This window comes from Polypterus senegalus, chromosome 8 (assembly GCF_016835505.1).
Source record: "Polypterus senegalus isolate Bchr_013 chromosome 8, ASM1683550v1, whole genome shotgun sequence".
Taxonomy (NCBI): domain Eukaryota; kingdom Metazoa; phylum Chordata; class Cladistia; order Polypteriformes; family Polypteridae; genus Polypterus; species Polypterus senegalus.
In genome coordinates, this window is record NC_053161.1 from 77277007 (window position 1) to 77293069 (window position 16063).

The window sequence follows — 16063 nt, forward strand, 5'->3', positions numbered from 1 at the left end:
GTAGAAATGTAGAAATAAAAAGATACATTTAAAAGCTGCTATGTACTTGTTAATGACCCATGACTCATGTTGTTTTATGTGAGTACCCAGGTTAGCATGTACATAATGAGTGTAGCTGTAGGTATTTAGTTATAATATATATAGTCAACTCAGTGAAATAATGCAAAAATGATGTGTTAGTAATTAAGCAACAATAATGGCATGTATGTTTTTCTTTAATATGAGCCATTGGGATGAGCTCCAGCCTGTAGAGACCCTGAACTGTAGGTACTAAGTGGTCTCAGGGTGTTTTATTATGTTACAACAAACTTACTGTATAATACTGTGTGATACGTTTCAGAAAAGCAAGAAGGTAATGTTGCATAGTGAACCACAGCCTGAATATAGCACAAAATATGTGTTAATCTTAAAGAGTAATAGTATAAATATTTGATAGACCAGCCAAACCTGTACTAGTCCTTACTGTAAAGCTCATAAAGCATTGAAGATAAATTAAAATTTCATCTTCAAATTAGCACACATTTCAGCAAATTAGAATAAAGGCAATCCTTCAATAAAATGTTTACCCCTCTTAATTCTGATCAACATTTTTAAACTATAAGGCCTTTTAACATATAATGTCTCCTGCAAATTCCTGTTTTATTCATGCCCGTTTGACTTTCCAGCATCCACAGAATTCTAACTAGAGATGCCCACATTTTCATTTAAATTGACAGATTTTTAATATTGATATACAGTATGGTAAAATTTTTGATTTGTTGAAATCTGAATTTTAGTTTAACTAATTTAAAAGTTGTAAACAAACTAGATTTTTATCTTTCATTTATTTTACAGGTAAATTCAGACACTAACTGCATATGCATCCTGTAAATTGGTGTTTCTTACCGATCTTGAATCCACCACGACCATCAGATTGGGTAGGTTAGGGTGGGAGGGTGTGGTTGGTGCTTTCCTATTTGGAGCATTGTTCACTGCTGAAATATTCTGAAGCAACCCATCGTAAGACACTTTACAAACCATACAATGGTAAGTCATGACCCAGATGACAAATATTTTAAGAAACTATGCTGTAGAGCTTGAATTCAATAATGTGCATCTCATGCCTAGCAACCATATAAAATCATAGGGACCACACATACGAAAAGGCAGTGTCCATTATAACCAGAAACACCAATAGCGACTTACAAGAAAAATATCTTACATAATAATGTTGATGCTGTCATTATCATAACTGTAAAATTATAAACAGAGAATGAAAAGATATATGCATGTTCCTAACACTCTCAGACATACCAATTCACAGTTATCAATTGATCTCATAAGTAAATCTTTGAGATTTGCATGGAGAATCAGATTTCCTGCAGCAAAATATGTAAACATGGGCAGAATTGTAAAACTCCAGATATACATTCATTGGACACATGACTGGAACCCAAGACACTGTATTGATTATGCAGCCATGTTAACATCTACTTCGTTGTGCCTCCCCCATTAACATAGAATTTAATCTGAAGTTACAGCAGCAGCTCCTAAAATATAATAACTTCATTCTTTTACTTCTTTCATCTTTGACCACAGGATAACTTCAGTAGGGTAAAAGTTGAAGTTTAGTTTGGAACTGCCTTATACAACTGTGAAACATAATTTGGTGCATTTATTGGTGTATGCTATGAAAACTACCTGAAACTCAAAAAAAAAAGAAAGAAAATTGGGCTGCTTTACAAAAATAATTGCTTTATTTTTCATGACTATTCCATGCATACATTTTTTCAGTTGCTCTCATTATCATTGAAGGTGTGCATAATTTGTCTTCCATGACAGATAAAAACATTTTGTGGACAATCCAGAGCACAGGTACAATTCTAACAGCTTAAACTTCATTATAGTGGAACATGTGGAGGATTTTTCTCATAGCTTTACCTAGTAAATGGAGATTTTTTTAGCTTTATATTATAAAGTTTGAGAAGTTGTACCTTTTCAGTGCTTTTTTCTCAAACACTAATTACTTATTTTAAGTGAACTTCTCTTTAATTAAACAGTTAGTTTTATATTATTGTCTGCTATGCTCCAAACTACCTAGCATGATTTGTTTTCCTTTTCAAAACATTTTAAAAAGATTTGTATTTTATGCATAGAAATGAATAACCATTATGTTTTTTTACTTGTAAATTAGAATAAATCAATGGTTTGGGGAATTGCTGTTTTTATATTGTCACTTTGAAAGTTATGGCAACAGGATGGCTTCTTCAAGAAATAGTTACACTGAGATGTAATAAAAGACAATACAGTGAGAGCAAACATGAGCTGTAAATAAAACACTGAGTTAAAGGTAATAACATGCCCAATATTTGCCAGAAACAGCAAAAATGAAAACTACTGAACAACGTGGACACTGAGGACATGTTCTGGCAGATGAAGTTTAAATGTTATATTAGGTGAACTTTTATATTTCTTTCTACATTATAAAGAATAGAGTAACATGTTTTAAGCTGGCAGAATAGTTTTTCTCTCAGTGTATTTCCGAGAATAGAATATTTAGCCCTGTATCTGGTCTGGAAATTATAGCTACACATCTATCTCACCTTTGTCATCTGGACTTATAATGGAACAAGAAGGATATATGTGAAAGATAAGTAAATCCAATGCACCCCTGGCATGTGTAGAAATCTAACCTGCTGACCCCCTCATCAATAAGAAGTAACATGTTCAGCAGAAAGAGTATCTCTGTCTCAAAATGATCTTTCATTGATAACATGAATGCTATTCTGCCTTCTCTGTTAGGCAGTTTTATTGGGTTAGAATGAGTGCTGTTACATTGTGAGACACTATCAATCATCATTTCAGAAATCAGCTCATTCCATCCTAACCACAGTCTCTCTTCTTGCAGCATGTGAAGTAATTTTTGAAGCCCAGAATCAATCTCTTACTTTATCATTGAAAACTATATGTTATTTTTCAACAGGAAGATATAGGTGATTATGTCTGAAATGCTGATAAAAATATAGAACTACAAAATATTGTAATAAGGGCAATAGAATAAGTAGTGTTGAATTAGTAATAATGCTAGAAGAAGTGGATAAAAAACCTTTCATTCGGGCTATACAATTTAACATTTTTAGAGTTTTGAAGTTGTATTTTCTATGAAATATGTAATGTATATGTACTGATCTCCTAATTCATTTACATTGGTGCATTTATATTTTGAAGCATTACTCTTTGAAAAAAACACTTAATTGGCCAATGGAATTCAAAATCCATTCCTATAAAAAGCAAACTTGACTGACCATGTCACTCATCAACAAAACATTATTTCCCATTTAGCTGAAAATCTGAAATTTGGCTTGATTGTAGACATCTGTATGACAGTAGGCATCTGCTAAGAAAGGACCTTTTACTTTATTAATATTTAAGAGAAAAGCCAAGCAAAATGACACCGTTTATTGGCTAACTAAAAAGATTACAATATGCAAGCTTTCGAGGCAACTCTGGCCCCTTCTAGAAGTAATCCCCCACGCACACTAGAAAAACAAAATACCCCAAAATCTCAAAAATGCTTTTACTTTGAATGAAATTTGGTATTATAGTAAAAAGAAGGTTAGCTGCTCCATGTTTCTTATTTTTAATGTTTGTTGTTAATAATGTCCCCTTTTCGTCTCATTGTTGACAAGCCAATCTCATTGAGAAATCGGGAGATGCCAGTTTATGCAAGTGAAGGCATTCTGCAGAAATGAAGAGAAAGGAGGAAAATTCAGTGAAGTTCAAAGAAGATGTGGTTAACATGCATGTTATAAAGCTCAACTGCATGCCAAGCACTGTGGCTGTGACCATAGCTGGGGAGGAGAGAGAGAGAAGATGCAGAGAATGAGGTGCCATACTTGGGTACAAAAAGTGTTTGAAATCAAACTAAAAATAACTGCACTCCCTGATTTTTTGGTTTCTTCCTACTTTTCGTGATGTGGTATACTGTAAATGATTTAAAAATAATTCATAGATACTTCTATTTTTTTTCTCAACAACAACAATTTCATTGTTTCATTGCATTATAACTTTTATCTTAGAGTGCATCTTTTTCTCTGATCTTGACATGTTGTTGACTTAGACATGTTGCATTTACAAAAGAAACTTTTTCCCCCGTTTTATTTAATTTAGACCCTTTTCTGAGAAATCTGTGGTTCAAGGGGGTTTATGCATTGCTGCCAAATTCTTAAGGATTAATCTTCCTTTTTTTCTACACCCATCAAAAAATGAATACACTCCCAAACCCAAATACATGTTTTCAGTTAGTTTTGCTATTGCATTACATAATGTTTTCAAAAGGAAACTCATCTGTTTTGCTTATCATTAACTATTATGACTATATTGTGGAGGTTGGCCTGGACACAGACAGGCAGACACATTCATTTCACCCAACACACATTTATTTACACTACTATATACAAAAGTCATAAGTGCCACACAAACCCCACAAGTCCCCAAAGTCCTGGTCACACAATGCCTTTCTTCCACTTCAGGCCGCCTCCAGCAAGCTCAGTCCACTCCACTCCCGACTCTCGCGCCGAATGAAGTGAGGCGGCCCTTTTTATCCACACCTGGATGTGCTTCGGGTGCTCCCAGGCAATCTCCCACCGACACACCCCCGTGTGGTGGAAGTGCCAGCTGTATCCCCGGAAGCACTCCGGGTGTCCTTGCTCCTGTTGTGGCAGAAGTGTTGAGGTCCAGGGCTCCAAAGGCATGGGGGCACCACCTACATGGTGGAGCTTCAAAGCTCTGTACCCATGGCCCCCAAAGGAACCAGGGTGGTCACCCCCAGATGGTCTGGGGAAGGCACAAGCCCTCCTCCGGTCCTCCTGGGCGTCCCGGCCGAGTCACCACCCCAGCCACCTGCGACAATATTTAACATAATGTACAAAGTGAGATTCTTGCAGCCGGCGGAGGCAGCATGATGATCTTGGCCAAGCATGATAATCTTGGCCAAGCATACACTTCATTTTACTGTGTACAACATATAAGACAATAAATCTGAGATAAACTGATTACACTACATTTTTTATCAATGCATAGCCTTGCATTTTTGAAAAAGTCGACACTGTTCTTCACCTGCATTTCATCATTAAGTTTGCAATACTAATCAACAATCATTGTTAAGTGCTTTTAGAAGTAAAATAAAACAAACAGGAAAGAAAAAAAAGTAAAAACACAACGACATTACCAATGGAGCCAATCCATAATTGAACAAATGAAAAAAGGTTTTTTTATAGCTGACAGAGATGCTGATTTACAGAATGTGATAAGAAGAGAACATGATGCTAATGGAGAGCTGAAATTTTCTAGCAGTTTTTAGCCTTGAATGAATACATTTTAAGTCACTTTTTACAATATTACTGAATACCACTATTGGTGGTTTCCTTTAATATGAAGATCTGCTACAATCTCACACCAACACCACCACCTTTGCTACTCTATGTATTTTCCACAGTTCATGCTGTACATAGTTCACAATATTAATTCTTTTCACTTTTTATTTTCTGCACAATTCATAAAATGTTTAATTCATTGCAAGGACCATGTAAATGTGCAGCAGATAAATGTTGTGTCTGTTAATAATAGTACTAGAAAATGTATTAAAATTAGAAAATCTTGAGTTATTCAAATTTTAGCTTTTGATTCTTTCATTGATAACCTTCAGGGTAAAAAAGCTGCAATATTCACACTCCAATTCTATTAAGAATATGTGCCCTTTTATCAACCCTGAAAGGTGAACATCTGACTTGTTTCCTTTTTTGCAGATACATGCTGACACAGCTTTACTCAGACTTGTTTATGTCTGCCTCACACATATGTCTGATGGCTATTCTAAAATGCCACAGACTATCTGAGCCTGAACTGCTTTGATAGAACATGAAAGAGAAGTTCAGTATGCACTTCACTGTCCCAGACAAACACACCGATTCCATTATTTTCTCTCTTCTTCAGCATAATGCACACAGTGCACAAATCCCAATAAACTCAATCCTTTTCTTTCTTTTTCTCTTTCTTCTGCCACCTCCGCTCCTCTCTCACAAGCTCTGTCCTCTTCCTCCCAACTCCAGCTCTCCGAATGGAGTGAGGCAGCCTCTTTTATATTGCGCTCCAGGTACTCCCTAATCATCTTCCAGCAGCACTTCTGGGTGTGGCGGAAGTCCTGCATGGGAACCCAGCTCCTCTTCTGCCAGCACTTTTGGCCACAGGCCCCAGCAGTGTTGAGCTTCTAAGCTACAAGCCCATGGCCCAGATGCAATCCGGGGGCTGCCCTCTCATGTTCCAGGGGAGGTACTGCTATTGACATGTCCTCTCCCCCAATCCTCAAAAGGGTGTCCCGACCATGCAAGGATCGCAGCCGTCTGTCACATGGGGAAGAGCCATTAACAAAATACAAAAGCCATGATACCAGTTTTCAAACAAACTGAAAATGAACTATTGCAAATAACAAAAAAAACCCAGTCTGGATGTCTGTTGATCATAGCTTTCTGGACAATTTATGATTTAAAACTAGTTATTGAATGAGCCGCTATGCTGAGCTTTGTAGGAAAAGTCACAGTAGTCCATGGCAACCTGTTGCTGAAGATGACATGTGGGTGTTTTTCAGTCTCATGATACAGCAGGGCATAATGGGTAAAACAGTCCAGAGATAGTATTGGTCCACAAACCAATTGTTGCAGACACCCATTTTCGGCGAAGTTATGAGTGAGTGTTGTTTTTCATTCATTATGAAATAACTGCATTTCACTAATAAAAACAACTATAATGAAGCCAACCACCAAAGCACCTGTATAAACTGTGGGATGTGTAGGAAGTGATCAGCAAAAAATGCAGAAGATATATGTTCCTGATCGTGACATAAGTATTGACAAAAGTCTAATGGGTTAGAAGGGAAGGCTGTCATAAGTTCTACATGCTATTCGAAACAAGCTCGGGGTACCTCTAAAACGTGATACTTTGCATCAAATGGCCAAATGGAGGGACCAAATGGGATGGAAAATACATTCAATATGGCATCACTACATCATCTGTGCAATTACTGGTGGACCCTTGGCTTGACTAAGGTTACTGTATAATGATGATAACAGTTTATATGCCTCAACTGAGCTGCTTGAGATTTTACTTCAAATGAAAACTGATGCATATGTCACTGTATGACCCAAAACCTGTGATATGCCTGGTAACTAAGGTCAGGTGAAAATAATATAAGCAATATGGTGCACTAAACGTGGGGCAAAATTAATTTGTTTAGGCGGAGAACAAGAAAAATGTCTGCCTCCTAAGTAATGTCCACAATGCAGCATCTGTCAATGTTCATGTTAGAAGAAATGCAGACGTCATTAAACCTTCTGCTTAAACAGTGCCTAAGCATGTTATTTCAAAACATTTCACATTAAGCACATATACTAAACCTGCATCAGTACAGAAGTGGACTTTACAAATACCTTTTCTTTCTGTGTTAACGTTAAAGATTTTGTATTTGCATTATTCTCTTACACATAAAATGTCTGTTGTTGAAAAAAATTTAAAAATTTTGGTTTATTTTTCCAGGTGTAAATATAACTCTAAGGAGATTATGGAAGCAAAGTATTCAATAAATGATGCATTTAAAAGAAAAGGAATTTTAATTTTTAAAGTATTGTTGAAAATACGAATGTTTCAGAATTTCTTAGGATAAGTGAAAAAAGAGGTCAGCTTACTAAACAATAAAGTCAATTAAAAGTATGAATGATGCAGATTGTGGAATTTGTTGAAAGGAAATCCTATAGCCACAGGGGTCCCCCAGGACTGAACTTCAGAACCACTGTTTTAGAGACCGCCTGCCTGCTTGTCTGACTTGCAATTCTTTATGACCTGCTTCTTTAGTGGACTAATGATATTTCTGGCTGTTTGTTTTGATACTCTTTTGAATTTTGGACATTGAATGAATATCAATTTTTTTTTACCCCGTTCAGGCCCAGCTTCTTCAGAGCTACTTTTTCACAATAGTGACCTCAGCCTGGCAACCTAGTTGTCTGTCCTCACAATGTGACTTGTTCGTTTAGAATGCAGATGTTAGAATGACATGCCGATAGGTACGACAGAATATACAGTTGAAAGAAAAGATAAGCTGAAATTTGGAATTGAAATTATGTTTGCTTTTCTGAGCTTGATGAACTAAATTATCTTCTTCCATTTCCCAAACTACTTAAAGTTTTTGTGCCTTATTCTTTAGTTTTATTGTTTTGATCTGCTATGAACAATTTTAGAATGAATGGAACCCTGTTTGCTGATACTCTCCACTTGCAGAAAATACAGTATAATCATTAAATCATTTAAGCTTACATAAAATGTTACCTAGTTTTTTTGCCTTTGTAACCTTAGAAGCACTTTACTCTTTGATCTGTAAATTTATTCTTATTTTCATAATAAAGTTGTTATAGCGAAAATTAGATGTAAGAGAATAAAATTATGTTGTGATGAATTATATTTAATTTTATGCCTAATCACTACTTTTCACCAACTCTACACATTTAGAAGTTTGTCTTAGTTTAAAGCTTTTTCAAACTAGATCAAAAATATACTTTTTATGAAATTAAATTGAAAGGTTTTACTTTTGCAGATTCTTTCTTATATTGTGATCATTGTATTGTAACTGGTTAGTCATTTCTGAAGCCACCGATTTGTTTTGTAAAATATTCCTTTTTTGCAGTCCCTCTTATAAGTAGCGATACCGCTCCCTCTCTTTATAAGTATGCCTGATATTTGTAAATTTATATATATATATATATCAATATGTTATCAGGCAGGTTTTTTTTATTGGTGTAATATCATACTTATCAAATGCTATATGCAGCTCTACATACCCTTAAAACAATTTTGCTGTATTTTTTAGTACATACTTATTAATATAGCTGTCTACTTCCACTGAAGTGTTACTTTTGGCCTATCCTTAGTGATCTGCCTTGTCTAAATAGTTCCCAACTTGTCTTCTTATGCACATTTTCAAAACAAATACCCCTCAAGTTTAAAAGCAAACTATCCTAACAGCACAGTTCTTGTTTCTCTTATAAGGTTATGTCCGATAAATATGTACTTGTCTATACTGCAACAACAGTACTATTCTAGGCCTAATTTTGATTTGCATCTAAAAAATTTACTATAAAGACAATTTTGTCATTTCTGCCCAGATGTTAAATATGTTTTGCAGAAATTGCAACTTGCTATTGCCTGTGTTATCTGTTTTAATGTGAATGACAACTATACATACCCCTGTTGTAATCATTGGCTATATCAACACACATACATCAAAGTCTCCCACCAGGCAACCTGAAATGTGAGATTCCATGTCACTGGTGCACAACTGAGTGTCCGCCTCCACAGAAGCCATGCCCCTAAATATCACAGATTCTTTCTTTTCAGAAATAGGGTTACAAATGACAAACTGAGGCTTCTCTGCCCTGCCCTGATTACCAAGCTCATCAAGGCTCTTGAACCTGCTGGACACATCTAGCACTGGGTTGGAAGGTTCAGGACAGTGTGTACTTTTTGTCTTGCCATTGTGTCTGACAGTTTCCAACTAGCCTGGTGATTCATCTCTTGGCATACATATTACCTCACTAAAGAGACGATGCAAATATGACTATATTTCTTCATGTGCTCACTTTACTGATGCTTCAAGTGGGTGCCACTTTCCTTATTTAAAGTTTAGCAAATACAATTTGCGCAAAATATTGCAGGTGCTTAAAATTGAAGTGGGCATTAGAGAAATGTTCAGAATAAGCATATCTTCTTCAATAGCACAGAATGTTATTTATTATCACTTGTACATCTGGCATCCGAGATCACAAGCACCAACTATATATAAATTAAATAATACAGAAAACAGATCAATGTACTAAACCTGTTTTTCCTTAATAAAGTTTATTTACAGTTTAATTTTTCACAAATGACTGACATATTGATGTGTGTTTTGTGTGTCATTTACAAACCAAAGAGTCATCTGTCACTTTATGTACAGTATATGTATGAAACCTTTGGAAATACTCACTTTTATGTATATATTTGTGTCAGATGAAGATCAGACCATAATCTACACTACAATAATGAACAAACACAGTCTTTTTAAACTAATAATCCACAAATTATTGTATTGTTCTTGTACATATTGAATACAACATTGAAATATTCACAGTGTAGTTTGGAAAAATTATGTGAACCCATAGGCTGATAAATTCAAGAAAAGCTAACTGGAATAAGAAATTAGCAAACCTGGAGTCCAATCAACAAAATGAGGTTAAAGTTGTGGTTTAGAGATACTTTGCCCTATAAAAAAGATTCAAACATTTTGAGTTTGCTATTCACAAGAAGCATTTGCTGATTGCAAAATGAAGATTTCAGAAGATTTACGATCAAACATGTTTTATTAGCATAAAGCTGGAAAGGGTTACAAAATAATTTCTACAACACTACTAGGAAAATGTTTTTTGTGGACCAATGAAACTAAGGTTGGATTGTTTTGAAGGAATATGCAGCAGTAATATATGGAATGAAAAATACAATCTATACCAACATAAAAACATCATCTCAATGAAAAGAACAGACAGACAAACAACTGAGCACTCCCGACACTCAGGCAACAAGTACATACTGTACAATATATTTATGACCTCAATTAAAATGCAACTAACAAAAAGTATAATAAAGGCAAATACTGATTACAGTGCAAGATCCACTCACTCAGGTTGATAAATTATGATGGTCTAATTGTCTTTCTACTGTATAACATTAAGTGTTAGACATCAGAAGTTTATTGCACAAAACCATGCCACTGCAACAGGAATGTCACTACATAGTTTCAAACAGGAAACAATGCCTCTTTCCATGCAAAGATGCATGTGCAATGACAATAACACAAAATGCTTAGATGTCATTTTTTTAAATTATTAAAGTGTTTAATGTTATTTTTGGCTCTAGAGAACCCAGCCACAGGGGATGCACAAACCAGTGTGTTTCTTCATGACTGTCCCAAGCCCAATGGGGAGGGTTACATCATGAAGGGCCTCTGGTATAAAATTTTGCCAAATCAATATGCAGACAACAATACAAATTTTCATACTGGATCGGTCGAGCCCCGGGTTAACAACGACCGCCACCAGTACAGTTAGCCAACGGGGTGCTGGTGGAAATTGGGCTGCTGTTGGCTGATGAAGAAGAAGAAGAGGGGGGAGAGGTGTCTGGAGGCAGGTGGAGAGGAGCAAGGTAAAGAGAGTAGAACTGAGGGTAGGAACTTTGAATTTTGGCAGTATGACTGGTAAGGGGAGAGAGTTAGCAGATATGATTGAGAGAAGGAAGGTTGATATATTGTATTATATTGAAGTAAGGCCAGCTGGATCAGAGGTGGATTCAAATTGTTCTATCATGGAGTGGATAGGAGGAGAAACGGAGTAGGGGTTATTCTGAAGGAACAGTATGTCAAGAGTGTTTTGGAGACAAAAAGAGTGTCAGACTGAGTAATGATTTTGAAGCTGGAAATTGGAGGTGTGATGATGAATGTTTTTAGTGCATATGCCCCACAAGTTTAATGTGCAATGGATAAGAAAGAAGATTTTTGGAGTGAGTTTGATGAAGTGATGAACAGTGTACCCAAGGGACAGAAAGCGATTGGAGGTGATTTCAATGGACATGCTGGTGATGGGAACAGAGGAGACGAGGAGGTGATGGGTAGGTATGATGTCAAGAAGAGGAATGAAGAAAGTCAAAGGATGGATTTTGCCAAAAGGATGGATATGGCTGTGGTGAATATGTATTTTAAGAAGAGGGAGGAACATAAGGTTATGTACAAGAGTGGAGGAAGATGCACACAGGTAGACTACATCCTATGCAGAAGAGTCAATCTGCAAAATCTGAAGGAGATTGAAGACTGCAAAGTGGTGACAGGAGAAATTGTACTTAAGCAGCATAGGATGGTGGTCTGTAGGATGACATTGGAGATCAAGAAGATGAAGAGAGTGAGGGCAGAGCCAAGGATCAAATGGTGGAAGTTGAAAAAGGAAGAATGCAAGGTTGAGGTAAGGGAGAAGGTGAGACAGGCAGTGGGTGGTAGTGAAGAGTTACCAGACAGTTGGAAAACTACAGCAGATGTAGTAAAGGTGACAGCAAGAAGGGTGCTTGCCGTGATATCTATACAGAGGAAGGAGGAAAAATTAAACCTGGTGGTGGAATGGGGAAGTACAGGAAAGTATACAGAGGAAGAAGATGGCAAAGAAGAAGTGGGATAGTCAGAGAGATGCAGAAAGTAGACAAGAGTACAAGGAGATAAGGTGCAAGGTGAAGGGAGAGGTGGCGAAGGCTAAAGAAAAGGCGTATGATGAGTTGTATGAGAGGTTGGACACTAAGAAGGGAGAAAAGGACCTGTACCAATTGGCTAGACAGAGGGACCAAGCTGGGAAAGATGTGCAGCAGGTTAAGGTTAAGGATAAAGATGGAAACGTACTCACAAGGAGGACAGTGTGTTGTGCAGATGGAAAGAGTACTTTGAGAGGCTGACGAATGAAGAGAACTAGAGAGAGAAGAGGTTGGATGATGTGGAGGTAGTGAATCAGGAAGTGCAATGGATTAGCAAGGAGGAAGTAAGGATAGCTATGAAAAGGATGAAGAATGGAAAAGCCGTTGGTCCTGATGACATACCTGTGGAGGTGTTTAGGAGAAATAGCAGTGGAGTTTTTAACCAGATTTTTTAATGGAATCTTAGCAAGTGAGAGAATGCTTGAGGAGTGGAGAAGTGTACCAGTGCCGATATTTAAGAATAGGGGGGATATGTAGAACTGTAGTAACTACGGGGGATAAAATTGATGAGCCACAGCATGTAGTTATGGGAAAGAGTAGTGGAAGCTAAGTTAATAAGTAAGGTGATGATTAGTGAACAGCAGAATGGCTTCATGCCAGGAAAGAGCACCACAGATGCGATGTTAGCTCTGAGGGTGTTGATAGAGAAATATAGAGAAGGCCAGAAGGAGTTGCATTGCATCTTTGTGGACCTGGAGAAAGCATATGACAGGGTGCCTCGAAAGGAGTTGTGGTATTGTATGAGGAAGTCAGGAGTGGCAGAGAAGTATATAAGAGTTGTACAGGATATGTACAAGGGAAGTGTGAACATGGTGAGGTCTGCAGTAGGAGTGACAGATGCATTCAAGGTGGATGTGGGATTACATCAGGTATCAGCTCTGAGCCCTTTCTTATTTGCAATGGTGATAGACAGGATGACAGATGAGACTAGACAGGAGTCCCTGTGGACTACGATGTTTGCTGATGACATTGTGATCTGTAGCGATAGTAGGGAGCAGGTTGAGGAGACCCTGGAGAGTTGAAGATATGCTCTAAAGAGGAGAGGAGTGAAGGTCAGTAGGAACAAGACAGAATACGTGTGTGAATGAGATATAGGTCAGTGGAATGATGAGGATGCAAGGAGTAGATTTGGCGAAGGTGGATGAGTTTAAATATTTGGGATCAACAGTACAAAGTGAAGTGATTGTGGAAGACAGGTGAAAAAGACAGTGCAGGCAGGGTAGAATGGGTGGAGAAGAGTGTCAGGAGTGATTTGTGACAGACGGATATCAGCAAGAGTGAAAGGGAAGGTCTACAGGATGGTAGTGAATGTTATATGGGTTGGAGAGGGTGGCACTGACCAGAAATCAGGAGACAGAGCTGGAGGTAGCAGAGTTAAAGATTGCTAAGATTTGCATTAGGTGTGACGAGGGTGGATAGGATTAGAAATGAGTATATTAGAGGGTCAGCTCAAGTTGGATGATTGGGAGACAAAGTCAGACAGGCGAGATTGTGTTGGTTTGGACTTGTGCAGAGGAGAGATGTTGAGTATATTGGGAGAAGGATGCTAAGGATAGAGCTGCCAAACAAGAGAAAAAGAGGAAGGCCTAAGAGAAGGTTTATGGATGTGGTGAGAGAGGACATGCAGGTGATGGGTGTAACAGAACAAAATGCAGAGGACAGAAAGATATGGAAGAAGATGATCCGCTGTGGCAACCCCTAACAGGAGGAGCTGAAAGAAGAAGAAGATTTTTACCTCTGGAGATGGGCAAAAATTGAATTTGACATTTTCCTTTGCTTGATTATTTATTAAAAATGAAATGCCAAATGAGTGTTAAATTAACATGTGTATACATATTGAACTACGTTAGAGACACCATAGCTTTTGAACCTCGTTGACACATCCAAACAAACATGTAGGACGTCACACTAATAACCTGCTTTAGACAGGCAGGTACTATATTAACCAGAGATTTATTACTTTGACAGTGTTACTTACATTGTAAACATTGTCCTACTAAACGCTGTCATTTCTTTTACTGCCTTCTATTAAGATAATATCATTGTAAACTTTAAAAGTAAACCTAGGATCTAAAATGTTCTTTTCTACCTTGGACATCCAGTTACAGACAGGCATTTTATAACACTGTAGATCATACTTTCCTCTCTATTCACATCATATTTCTAAATATTAAATACACCAGCTTTACGGTTCATTGAACTGACAAAAATTGTTTTCATGATGTTTGTAAATAGAAAATTCAGTACAGTGCTCTGGATGTGTAATGATTTCTCTGAGAATGAATTACATAGATAAAGTTACTGGTTGCATTTGTGATGATATTCATACTTTCAACTCGTGCATTATCATGTGATGTTTGTATAATAGCATCTGAAATTAGTTTTTCCACAGTGTAATCTGGTTCCTTATTTGTAATGTTCTATAACATGCTGGCATGTCCAATGAATAAACAGGAGAATTTATTTTTAAGTACAAATGAAAATAATATCTGTAAATATTTCTGGGAAAGGACAGATATTATATATTTATATTGCTACTGGGCTAAGAATTTACAGTAGATTTTAATTCTCACTATTTTATTATAGCTATAAATGTTGGCATTATATCAGTTTTCGTAAATATCTTGAATTGGATCTTTACATGATACACAAATGATAGTAATTCCACCAAGCCATGGCATACACAGAAGGAATAAATATACAGTATATGAAATTTTATTTAGAAAAATATTTATAAAATCGCAACATTTAAATAATTTATTATCACCTTATTTAGGTGAAGTTTGCAGACTTAATGTTTTAAAATATATGTTATTATTCAAAGGCGAATTATCATTGTGGACTCACATGCTGCTCAGGTTTGTCTACCTTTTAGCGGTAAAAAAATAGGATTTGATTAATTTAACCTTTGAAAGCAGCCTATGAACAACCTGTAGTCATATGGCCTTTAATTTCTGAATATTATTTTAATGTTTCCATGGAAATCCTTTGATTTATATAGACATTTTTAAATATCTGAGAGAATTTAAATTCATCCTTAAAACAAATAAGCAACATTTCTAGGCAAAAAAAATTTAATTAAATCAAACATTCTGCTTATTGAACAAGCTGATTTTCTTGCAGTATATTCTACAGTCCCTAATATGGAATCATTGAATGTCAAGAAAGATTTTTTTCACATGCATACACTCTCTTTAGTTACAGAACAAACTTTTGGTGCCATAGATATGGTGTTGTGTATTAAAATTTGGCTTTTGTATTGTGCACTTCACTAATCCCATAGTCTTCAAATTGTACAGTATTTTCAAATTCTCTAATATGTAAAATGTGTATCATAACACTCACGGAAGACTGGTGTGTTATACTGTTGTATGTTAAACCTGCTAACTGAGAGTTGGCTTATTAGTTTATTACTTATTAAATTGCCATCAGTAAACAATTAAACTGACGATTAGGTGAATCTGAAAAGGTCCTCTGTAAAAAGACTTGAAACATTTTCTGCATACTATATATCATAAACTTTAATTATAGGCTTTATTTCTGTGTTAATTTAACTTGCTTATTTTGGAAAACACTGAAAATTAGACATTATAGTTGTCTATTAAGCGGGCATTTCAGGTTTACTGTATGAACTCAATGGGCAGCACAGTGGTGTTGTGGGTGAGGCTGCTATCTTAGACCACCATAATCAAGAGTCCAACTCATAGGCCCATTGTAC